Raw genomic sequence first — 13,509 nt, 5'->3', positions numbered from 1 at the left:
AAAGTAAGAACTCTCTACGGATTATAAGTGTTCCCCTTTACTTATGCAAATTAGGGAGTTCCCTAATGTTTAGCTGGGTCTTTATCAGCTCTGTAAATAATATTAGGTACATCTAAAACTATGTGCCATAGTGTCGTATACAAGTAATATTTTCAATATTTAAAAACCACAGAAATAACAGTGAAATAACTCTTATCTTTTTAAAGAATTAGATCGGACCATCCTAAGTAGTTGAAAATCTCAATTTTGTCAGTCGTATTGATCTGAAACGTCAAAAAACAGACCGCTTTCAATCACCATTACGTTAAATATTTTAATTAATAAAAATAAGGGTATTAATTAAGTTATATACAAATAGTTTATTATGGAAAATTAATTGTACTCGCGAAAAAAAATATCTCTTAAAAGTTAATTGGGGCTTTGTCAAAGATGTTTTAGCAAAATTGTTATCCTTCTCCTCCCTGACTAATAGTGTCACTGTAGTGTCTATTCCACTGAAAGGTTTTAGTTGAAATAGAGTAAAAATATGATATGTTAGGCTTATTTTTGTCATAAAAGTTCAAGTTTTCATATTATTTTTCAATAAATTAGTGGATTGAGTTACCGAAAATGTATTAACGCTTAAGCACAGATGAAGTTCTTCTTTATATACCGTGAACATTTGGTATTTTTATAACAATTTCATTACACTTTGGTTTTGATGCGCGCAAGACTATGCCGATGGAAAAAAAATGTAATTTTTTCTATAGAAATGAGTAATAGTAAAATAATACCCAAAGAGTCCTCATTATTGTATCAAATTAGTATATACTATAATTATAATTCTAAATTAATATTTTGCAAAAAATGCGTATTCTTTACTCCTCGGTGAATAGCGTTTCCAAAAAAAATTCAGACATCTCCTAGCAAAGAGATCAGCGCGACTGTAAAACAGTAGTTGATTTGGGGGGAGTCTACTATTACCTACTTTTACTTTTTTTAGCGCAAACGGAACGGAAAGCGCTATTTATTAAGGGGCAAAGGATAGGCAATATTTGACAAAAATTTATCTAACAGCTATTTTTCATATGCCTACTAATTTCAAGGTAAACACATATTACAATTTTCTGATTATAATACTTTTAAAGTTATTTTTCTCCGAGTTATGACGAAAGTTTGATAAAAAAATTACTTTCGTAGAAGTCATTTTCTGGCGTATGTATTGAACGGATTTCAAGTTTTTTTATTTTTATACGAAGCTTAATATTTTTTCTATGGGGTCTAAATGGCCAATTTTTTATTTAGCGACTGAAAATGTAGTTAGATGTATTAGAAAAAACTATAAAAAATAAAAATACTTATAAATATTTTTTGAAAAAAAAAATCGGCCTTTTAGCCCCCATAGAGAAGATGTTTAACTATAAAACAAAACAAAAAGTATTGAAATCGGTTCGGTAGACATTTCGGAAAGTGACTGCACGTTTTAGTTTTTATTTGTAAAATAAAATCGACGCTTTCCGTTCCCTTTAAGAAAAGTTGATTATATTTTTAATGTTTATTTGCTATTTTAATTAATTGTTTTATTATTTAATGTTTGTATTAATAATTCAATGTTAGAATCATTTTTTGTTTAGTTTATCGTCGGTGTGTAGGCAGAGCATTACAGTTTTGGTCCCGGTCTCCCATACAACACCACCCTATTCCTTTCCATTTCCCTGTTGCCATTTTTTGATATTCGATTCATAAATATAAAGAAAAAACTTGGTACGCTTTTTTTACAGTAAACTCGGTGAACTCAGTAAATTTGCTATCACACAGCTGCAGTCTAAAACTCATTTATAGTTGGCCAAAACTACAGTTTCAAACCAATTAAACATGTTTTTTTTCTTAAACATAGTTTATTGTATTTTCTGAGAACTAATATTAAATACCAAGTTGGTAATTTCATAGATTTAGTAATAATTTGATACAGCTGCGTCTGAATAGATAAAGCAAATATTTTCGTATTTATGTGTTTTTTCTTAATATTTATTTTTCTTGCTGAATGCTGACTAAAATGTATTATAGTAACATTTGAATAAATATGTCCGACAACATTTTTATAATTTTTTTTTTTTTAATTATCAATTACAAATTTTTTAATTTGATTCAGTCTTCAGATGTTTACTTCGAAAAACGTTGTATAAACTGTTATACGAAGGTTAGAATTGAAACGCGTGAAGGACGAAACCTCATAGGTTTAAGAATGTTTTTTTTTTATTTACGATATACTTCTATTTATTTTCTAGTTCAAGTACAAGCACTAATTTGAGGCAAAGATCTAAGATGGTGCAATTACATATAAAAAAATTGAGATAACTGGGTGAGCCGTAGATTGTAGGATGTAAGCTAGAATGTATTATTTCGGTGTTAATTGATATCAAACAAAAATTGTCTGTGTCGAAGGCCTTTTTGTTTCCTAAACGATTGTCGATAGGTGTATACATTTATTGATTGGCGAAATTCGTGTTTTTAATTATCCTAGTTAAACAAAAACAATCAAAAGGTGTCCTTTTTTTGTAATGAAAGTCTGTTTAAAACGGAGGTTTTAAAACTTGTCAACTAATAACTAATAAGTAAAATAGGACCTGTAGATCTGTCTACATACGCCTTAATGAAATGTTGACGCCCAGATTACGGCAAAAACTTAAAAAAACAAGTTGGTATTTATAATAATTAATGACAATTTTTTCTCATTTGTCCTAAATTGTTTAAACATATAAACTGCTATAATTTACAATATGTATTTTATGATTTATGTGTATATGTCACATGGGTAATTTAAGAAGTTATAATTAATAAAGTAAAACCGTAATAAGTGGTATGCTATTCGCATGTGCATACACTGTGTATTTGCAGTATTCAGTATTGTTATGTCTTAATTCTTTTGTATATTATTTTGAAATTTTCTGTCGGAGCCGGTAAAATAAGCAGTGGGTAGAGGGGTATAACTACGACCGCGTAAAGGAAATAAGGGCGGGGCCTAAAACGTGGCGTGACATGCAGCTGCAGGGTGCGTGGCGTCTGTTTCCATAGTTTGCACCGGCAGGGCTGCATCCTCGTGATCACAGTTCACACCATGTCTGCAGTGTAGTGTACAAGCTACAGTGTACACATAATCGTTATACGCACGTCGCGCGTTGTGCGTTAGAAAATTTGTTCATTTAGCTGTTTCTTTATAACTTATTTATTTAAGTAAATTTTAAACATGAACAGCGGTGTACAGACAATTTCATTCTCCAATAACGTTTATGGGAAGACTAAGGTGAGTCGATGTGTTTTTTAATTATCATATTTGAGTAATCGAATACACTGAATTGTCGAAAATATTATTTCTCGGCGTACCAGTAGCCGGTTGTCCTGGGCCGGATAATAATTAATAACCGGTGCAGCGTACGAACTACGAACTACCAGCGTACTATTCTGATTACCGTATACGGCGGAATCGGGAATACTAACACAAGGAGCTCGTTAATATCATTAGACCAACTATATTAACCGCTATAACCTTGGTTACGGAACTCACGAGCCGCCTACATTATTTAATATCAATCATGATTCATGTATAGACGGTAAAATTGCCCATTAATGTGGTGGGACCATCGAGATAGATGAAAAATATTTAATATTATTTCATCCATCTCGTTTTTTGTTTATCAAAACATAAGTCAAAATTCATAACATGTTTTATTAAATAAATAATTAAAATTTTAAAATGATGCATTATTATTTACTTATGTATTTTTTAGTACACTATAATAGATGACATTAGTAGGTGTCTGGCGACTGGCGTAGAATACATTAATCCTGTTTTGATTATTTTACGGTTATAAAAGAGTATAATACTAACATGGTAACTCAAGAGTAGTATTATGTTACAAGATGTCAATATCTGGCTTATGTTTGGAAACTCTAACAAATTCTATTATTTTAAAGTGTTAGTTAAATTCCAAACATATACTCTGACGGTTCATTAAACAAATTCTATTTTACTAGAAAATTCGATTTTATGATTCATAATAACATATAGTATTTACCATACACAACTTAAATGTACCTTCCTATTACCTTATTGTGCCAGTCCGGTAAATTGTTAAAATAGAACCTAGAGAGATAAAATTGATATTTTAGAATTTATAAAAAAACTGTACTGTAGCCTAGTAGCTTTTTTAATTTTTGTTTTGTTTTTGTGAATCTGTGGTTAAACAATGGATTGAACCGTCCAGCGTTTTACAAATACACTAAGTCGCAGATTCCGGCCCCTGTATATGGGGATTGCTCTTCATCCTGCTCTCCTTTAATCCATCACAATCGGTACTAATAGTTTTGAGTTTATATAAAATATAGTTCTATAGTTCTACGTAAAAAAAATGTAATTATTTTTGTTTACATGATACCAAATCTACCAGAAAAAATTGTTTCATTATCTTAGTTAAAATTAACAATCAGAAAGTTAGAAAATGTTGAAAAATTGGAAAAATATCACTGTAATAAATTTATTTTGAAAACAAATATTTTATTTTCCCAAACATCAAAGGTTTCAACTGAATTTGTGTTTTTCTAACCACATTTACTAATTAAAACGGGGTTTTGAAATAATGGTTATACTTAACTACTTTATTACGTCTTACAAACAAGAGGCCTAACCAAACCTACTCGACCACTGTGTTGTTTTTAAAAATATATTAACCGTATGACGTACATTTCTGCGAGGACATTTTGATTTATTTTCGTAAATGTTCTATTTGAATTGTTTTTATCGTTTTATACTTCTAGGATGTTTTAGCTACGGTGCTATTAAAATATTGGTATCACGAGGGTGTATTTTTTTTTGTGTCTAAATACAATAACGTTTTTCTTCTGGACCGATTTCCTCGGGTAGCATCTCTTTCGATCCGAAATCGTTTCTGTGGATACTTGATTCAATTTTGGGAGTTCAATATTGTGCTAGTTTTTACTGTGCTTGGTTTAAACTACACTGGTTTTAACTGTGCTGAGTTCTTACTACTTGCAGATTCGCATTAATAATTGCTTCAACTCAATTTTGCTAACTTTAGAACTGAAGTACCATTATCATGTTATTGAAAATAAAATGTATAGCTATAGCCCCACTGCACAAAATGTTCCCACAATAACGATTCTCGACAGTCAAAAACTAGATAAGTATGTTACGATTTACTTAATGTTCTAACTTCTAGCCCATTTCATGCTACGAATATTACTCTATAGTCTATCAACCGTCAAATGTCTGCCGTGTTTACGCTGATATAGTGATGATGTAAACTTACTATAAAACAACTATCGTGACAGAGTGTACATATTTTCTACTTATGCGTGGGCATACAGACTGCCAGTCTGGCTCTATCAGACTGGCTTATTGCGTTGTATTAATTCATAAAAGGTTAAAGTAGATGTACACATTTTTTAAATTTCTTTTATATTATTTTTGAAACAATTTTAAATAATTGTTTTATTTATGATTTAGTTATTTAAAAAGTTATTTGACTATAGAAATATTTTACAATACTGCTTATTGCTCAGTACTCATTAAACAGTAAGATTTAGTTATTACTATGCAAGGGTTGATACAAGCTACTACTATGAGTAGTGCCCGATTTACGGTTACCTATAAATATATTCACAATAATAATATTTGATGCAGGCAATAGCACACAAAAAAGTGTCCTAGTATACATGTACGGTATACCTATATTCTTCGAGGTAAAAATTCGAATAAAAATTTCATTTTTTTTTTCTGTGATTTTGGTTCCTGCCGCAGAGCCGGCCTGATTAGGGCCGCTAACGTAGCTATGTTGAGGCCCTAAAGCCTCGGAGGCCATGGGGCTCAGACATTTAACACAATTTGTGTGATTTGCTAGGGTAAGACAACTGTAAAATTGTATAACATATATAAAATGTACAGATAAAACTGTTTTTGTGAGTCCTTACTATCCAGTAAATCGGCTATACACAGAGCCGGGCCAAGCATCAGACGTGCTTTTGGCGAAATTAAATTTAATTGTTATTATCAAATTTTACCCTCTCCCTCTTTTTTTCAATATTTTGCGACCCTGGCAGGTTCGGCCCTAGATATACAGAATTATATTATAAACTGATAATGACGATTGGTTGATCAATATTATTTTACATCGATATACGAAAACGCGGAGTAGATAACAATTAACAACCCATTTATCGATTATTCGGAAATTAATTTTATCAGCCATATTCCAAAATAATAATTTTTGTTATTCAGTTTTACTCAATTATTTTTGGACAACATTCAAAGCGTGTTATTACGATTGACATCACAGGTGTCCGGAGTTGTTATTTTATATATTTTTAACTGTGTACCAGTGCTATATTTTGGTGATCTTTTGTTATTTGGCATGTTTACCAATTCCCCACCTTCTTAACATAGTTGAACACACTAATATATAACCCTTCGGGGAAACATTTTAATTCGAATCAATTCATCACCGTAAAATGGATTGTAATGCCGGCCATACCCGCTACGGTCTACCGGAGAGGTCTACCTGCACAGGTATACCTAAGCAGGTAGGCCGGAGCGTGTGTGGGAAAAGACCTGTGCAGTTTTTTTAACCTGCACAGGCCACCGGTGCAAGATCGAAAATCAATTTTTTCGAGTGCACCGTACCGTGTACCTGTGCGTACACACATACACACGCTCCGGAAAACTGTGCAGGCAGACCTCTCCGGTAGACAGGAAGGAACGTGTATGGCCGGCTTAATATACGTCTTGTATTTAGACAAGCTGGAAGTAGTGTGAGACAGGGGTTCATTAATCAATATCATACAAATTAAAAAACAATTTGTCCATTATTGATAATCAAATAGACATATTCCCAAGTTATAGAGATACAATTCGATGATCACAAAAAGCTATATTTTAGTGTAAGCATTATTTTTCATAGTTATCAGAAAAAACGATTATCTAACATTGTTTTATTTATTAATTTTAAGATTAGATGGACAAACAACTTTATACAAAGACATAATAATATGTTCTTTATATTTTTGTTTATTGAACATTATTATTATAGTTATGCTATTTTTTTTTTATTATTGAGTTATTTATTACTCCGTAAAACAATAAACTCGGGTGTTTAATTTTAAAACAACTAATTAATAACGTAAGTTAGTTTAAATTTAAAAAAAAAATGCTTAAATTAATTTAAATAACGGTTATATAATGTGTTTTTTTTAGTATGATAATTGACTTGCCGAACATTATTGTTAAAATAGCATAGTAGTATGCATGGCTATTTTAAATGTTATATAAAAAAGAATTGAAAAATATACTTATACTTATTTAATATTACTTATGTTCCATTAACTATAATTCAAGATCATACGATATCTGTTCCCTTACTTCTCTTCTTAAATAACACAGAAGGTCAACCGACCAGATCTGGTTATACGCCGCTAGTATTATGATTCTTGTTTTATACTATATTAGTAATCAGTTGTTATTCCTATGTTTTAAAAACAGTTAAAATTGTTAAATTTGTTAATTGTATTTAGTTTATTTTTTTTTTTAAATAGATAATTAATTACGTTTAAAAGTTGATGGTTTTAATTGTTTTAAAATACCCATTATTCATAAAATTTTATACTAATAGTTATGAAAACCATATGTTTAAAAGTTTGGATTTAGGATTGAAATGGAACTTGGAAGCATCAAGTAAGAGAGTGAATTACTAAAATGAAAATGTTCGAATTAAGTAAGAATATAGATTTTTTAACATTTTTTGCGGCTATGTAAAATAACTAGATAATAACTACGAAATATAATTTTTCATGGATTGGTTTTTGGGAAAAAATGTTATTGTTTTTACAAACAAATAAAAAGCTTATAATTGTAAAACCAAAAAGGTTCCTTCTTAGCTTCGTAGCAAAGCTAAAATCAAATTTCATCAACATATAATATTAAAAATCATTCATTTTCATAAAATACACTATTAAATAAAAATAATAAAATTGAATTTTGATATTACACTGAACTAAACCCATCTATGAACTATTATAATTGTGTTATTATATTAACAATATTAACAATATTGATTATATTTTTGTTTCAATCAATTTTAATAAAAGCACACTGTGAATGAAATTTGATAATAACTGAAATGATTTAGAGTGAGAATATATAATTAATTTATCATTCATGGAAAATATTTTAATGTGCGTAAAACATTATTCTGTTTAAATTATTTTAATATTATATAATGAGTAATGACAAACCATTCCTTTGTAGATTAGTTATTAATTATAAATTACAATATTTGTATATTAATATAACTATTTTTTTTATCTTTACTTTAAAGATAAGTGTTTATTAAAACACTATGAATACAAATTATAGATTGTGTATTTTACCATATAATCTGGGGGGGCCGTGACATTTTTTCCGAATATGCGTTTTATGATCAGTTCTATTATTATAGATGAAATTTAATGTCCAGACCATGAAATTATGATAAGCAGACGTGGATGGGACTACTTAGGCAGGATAAAATGCAAAAATGTCCCAATATGCGTTTTACGCTCACGGTTGCCACAAGGCACAAACCAACAAAAACTAAACTTTTCTACATTGTCTTTTTTATATGAAGTGTTGTAAAAACAGACTCAAAACTCACACTAAACACTTTGCAACCCTCCCCCCTATATTTGCAGTCGAGATCCACGTCGATAATCATTATTTCACGTTTAAGACATTAAACATTCTATCTATAATAGCGGAATTGAGCGTAAAACGCATATCTGGAAAAAAATGTACTGCCTCTCCTGTGTCCTTATGTCCTAGCCTGTCTAGTATTGGTGGACAGCAAAGGACTAATATTATATTGTTATATATAAACTATATTGTATTAGTACGAACGAATTGTAAATTGTAATCCCTTGGAGCTTTCCGGACTATTAAACAAATTATAAATGCGTAGTAAAAACCCGATTCTATTTAGTGCTCCTCATATTAATAGGGATTAAATTATTCTTGGAGCTTTGTCTATCGCTTTAAGAAATCTGAGTACAATTTTATAATAAAAGTCTTTAAGATTTTAAACGCAGGTTCCAGTGATCAATAATGGTATTTTTAGTTATGTATAATGTAGTTAGCTGAGAGTATTTATCTTCCATTTTTTTCAATACACACTCCATAAACTTCAGGGTTTTAAATAATATATAATTCCTGATAAATCAAAATACAGTTGTAATGTTAGTTGATAATGGAAATTTAACTTATTTATGACATTTCTTTTCAGTTAGAATTAAAATTTTAAAAGGTAAATTTATCATATTAATATATTATAGTTTTAAACTATTTTTATACGTTGTATGGGTTGTCTTATAAAGTGAAACTACTTACATTCATAACTATTACTGATTACATAGGTTCTAACATGGCTTAAATATACTAGGTTATTACATCTCTACCCCCTCTCTATCGAATGATGATAAAAATAAAATGACATTGTAAGGGTCCAGTCAATCAAATTCATTTATTTTATAAATATACCGTGTATATATTTATCAAAAAAATAATTATGTACCCTTACGCTATCATTTTGTAAATTGATAATATAATAAAGAAGGGATCTGCAATAACCTAGTATATTAAATCCATGGGTTTAACATTGAATACTGCTAAATAATTCAAAAGTTGCACAGCTCACATACCTTGATATTAATGAGGCAAAATATATATTTATTATAAAATGATTTAACATTTTTTTATTGACTGACGGCGTCATTTATTATTTAAGACCTCAAACCTTTCTTCTAGTCGAAACAATGTAGTATCTAATTTCGGATAAATACTTACTTAAAAATGTTCTTAAGTTATTGATAGTGTTCGATCAACCTCTTTATAATACTTAATTGCAATATTATATTTACACCCATAATTAAGTCTAAAAGATAATTTCCATTTAACGAAGATTTTTTTAATTATCAACAATTTCTATAATTAAATCCCATGTACGTTAATTTTACATGTGTTACGATCGTAGTATTTGTTTATCTACGATAATGAATTTTTACGATTTACAACACTTTTATTTATATTAAATATAACTCGGTAATGGTAATAATAACGGCGGTTACAATATAATTATACACATAAGACACAAAATGCTATATTGTAACCGCCGTTATTTTCACCATTTCCAAATTATATAATATAAATATGACGAGTGATCACCTATCCGGAATCAAGCAGCGACGGACACAGCCGTCAAGTGCTGAGTTACAACTGAGGTGACCATTTCTGTGTATTATTGTACTATTAACTATTAAGTATTATACCACACAACATTATGCTACTAGATGGTTATATCTCATTAATACATTTTAATAGGTAACTATAAGGTGCCCTTACAGCCGGGGGCCCGTGACATTTACCCACTTTGCCTACCCGATTTTTACACCACAGACTGACGCCCCTTAAATTTGATAATTTTATCCCATTGAATTGGCAAAACCGCAAAAAAAAACAACTAAAAATAAGTCGATTTAAATATCGTATGTAGTTTTCCTTCGTTCAAACGCCAAAACCGGTCTCTGAAGTTTCATTCAAGGTGCGCTTCCTCAAATCGTTGTTCCAAGATCAAGGAAATAGGTTTTTATTAGCAATTTATTAGTGGTATTTTTTATATCATATTTATAATAACGAATTTTGTTATAGCATAACAAATTTAATTTATATTAAATTTGTATACTTTTATAATTTAAAAAATAAATGAACTTAATACTTTGATCTTTGTAGAATGTAGAAAGGATTTCTTAAAATCCTAATATACGAGTTGTAGGTACATACTTATATTCTTTTAAGCACTGGAATTTTATGATAAAATATTTTATATAATATATATAACATATGTATGAGAATGTGCATTTTTCATAGAAATTAAGAGTCTTGATCATTTTTATTTTATATATTTAAATTTTAAGCTTAAAGCTAAATGTCCCTTGAATTTATCTAAGTCTTGCCTCAATGGTAATATTATTTGTTATAATCACAGTGTCCACTGGTAAAACAAAACTGTGTTGTCAGTAGGATTATGTGTATATTATGTGGTTTAGAAAAAATGATCTATTATCTTAGTCCTAAAACATTAGAAATCTATTAATTACAGTTTTTAACAGCCCCAAATAATATTATTTTATATAGCTATTATTTTATCAGTTTAAAATAAAAATGTATGTATGATTTAATTATTTTTATTACTACCTAATATATAGGTATTTTGGATATTTTAGTTTTTAAGCCATAAATAGTCAACCATGATAATAATACAAAAAATGTGTTAAATTTTTGTAGATTAAAGTTAAATTACAATTACGCTCGGAGGCAATGACGTAATTCTTGAATATTTTGATTTTCACTCAATTAAATATTAATTATTTATGAGTTATAAGTACAAACAACTTTTAGTGTAGGTTTAATAATGTGTTTTAATGTTTATTTGCAACACGTGTAATTGTATACTGAGGTTCTTAGAAAAATATTATTCATCTGTTCACGCGATTGTCATGTGTTCATTATGACATCGTTCTTGAAGTTCCATTAAAGTGTAGAACGTAAGAAATTACTCACACACACACATTTTTACTTTTTAGTCAGCTTTTCAGATGGGGATACTAGACAATTTGATTATCAATTATGAATACCACTTTTTATATTTTTGCAAATTTGTTTCGAAGAAAATAAATTATGGTTGTATTTCTTAAGGTACCATGCTTGGGCAAATTAAAACTGCATCTAATATACTAAATGCTTATTCATTTATTTTTACTATAGTTTAATATTGTTGTTATACAGTTTTTAAATAAAACATATTTAATCTGTTATGTTATTATAATTTATAATTAATAAAATACCAATTCTAATATGTGTGGAACCCTTATGTTTTATGTAAAACAGTTGTAAGTAAGTATCCTACTATAGTGTTTATGGCGTTCATCAAGAATTACTTGTTAAAACAAGCATTGCTTTTTATACTGGTTATAATGTGGTAATAAAAAAATAGACACTTATAAAGGAACCCGTTTACAAGTTTTTTAAGGGAAACAAACATTAAAATGTATTAAAATATTTTTTCTAGTTCATTATTTCAGAGTTTGTTTATATTCGTACAAATAAATTGCCTTAATCGTAGATCCTAATAATACGCATCAAAATGTTTCCCTACTTCAATTTTAGTTTTGGTGAAATACCGATTATTTTTACTCAAGGATTGACGTTTAAACGTTTAGCTTAAATGTATTTTAAGAACTTTATTCGATATTTCAACTTTTTTTTTATTAACTGACAATTTTTGATTTACTAAAAACAAAACTTATATTTAAAATGTGTGTTTTTTGGTATATAACTAATTACTTAAACATTAGTTTCTTAAATTCTTTTAAAGTGCAATAATTTTAAAAACTTTTTCAATTTTTTTGTTAATACTGATGAAGTTTTAAGCACACATAATAATTTTTTGGTTTTTTTATACTATGTTTTTTTAAAATATAACGAAGTGTACAAATTTGGTTTGGGCTTATTAAATAGTGTTATATTGGTTTTTGACTTAGTTATACTAGGTATTCTATACTCTATAGAGTACTGTGAAGTCTTGGAAATAATATAAAAATTAAAAAGAAATAATCTTTTTTTTTTACAAAATTGTGTAGCAATAATATATTAATATATGTATAACGAGAACTTCAACTTTCAAAACTGGACATGAGTATTATAAATTTTTTTGGATGAAAATAGTTTGAAAAATTAGCAGTGTATGAAATATTACTCTGAAACAAGTATTAAATGTTTATAGTTTGTAAAATTAATACTACAATTTTATTCATTTTTGGAAATAAAATAAATATATTTTTAATTTCAAAAAATAGTTTTATTAAAATTAGGTTATTATTAAATACTATTAAATGTATCAATATTGTTTAAAAAAAATTATCTGCAACTATAATAAACTATTACGTATATTAACTATTACATTATGTTAGTAATATTTGTTCCAATTACACACATATTTTGCCTGTTCAGGATTTTACTTTTTGATTTATTACTTCTATTTTTATTATTAAGATTATATAAACCAAATATAAATTAGATTCTGTTTCGCTAGACAAATTGAAAGACAGACGGCCAGCATGAATATAAAATACTTAATTATTTCTCTATTATTAAATGAACTAATTTAGGTATATTGTTAAATAAAATAAAAAACAAGTCAAATAAAGTATACTTAATCAGTCGTCTATTATTAAACATTGTAAATTAACAATGGGTACTATGAATTCAATGAATTATTGTTTTATTACATTGGCTAAACTAACAATATTTAATTTTTAATTTTTAATCGATATAAATTCCATAACTACTTTATTACCACTACTTTTACATTACTACTTTTAAACCTTACAATACATAGCTTATAATCACAAAACTGCTTCAAAAATATTTAA

The 13,509-nt window shown here is 28.3% G+C and overlaps 1 protein-coding gene across 3 annotated transcripts in view; it reads left to right on the top strand.

Annotated features, from left to right (window-relative positions):
* The first annotated feature begins 3,105 nt into the window (after positions 1 to 3,105).
* The window catches only part of LOC126839211 (lysosome membrane protein 2-like), a 29,417-nt gene continuing 19,013 nt past the window's right edge, over positions 3,106 to 13,509 (top strand). The window contains exon 1 of one of the 3 annotated variants that reach the window (XM_050574352.1): positions 3,106 to 3,283. The gene's annotated coding sequence lies outside the window, so the exon portion shown is untranslated. Of the gene's footprint in view, positions 3,284 to 7,546; positions 7,764 to 13,509 lie in introns of those variants that run through there. The other 2 variants (XM_050574353.1, XM_050574354.1) reach the window with 2 other exon arrangements.

Source organism: Adelges cooleyi, unplaced genomic scaffold, assembly GCF_023614345.1.
Source record: "Adelges cooleyi isolate 19-005CV unplaced genomic scaffold, UGA_ACOO_1.1 ACOO_flye_CR_arks_rails_tigmint_CR_PRNA_30, whole genome shotgun sequence".
NCBI classification, from domain to species: Eukaryota; Metazoa; Arthropoda; class Insecta; order Hemiptera; family Adelgidae; genus Adelges; species Adelges cooleyi.
The sequence above is the reverse complement of the archived record's forward strand: the minus strand, read 5'-3'. Positions and strand labels throughout refer to the sequence as shown.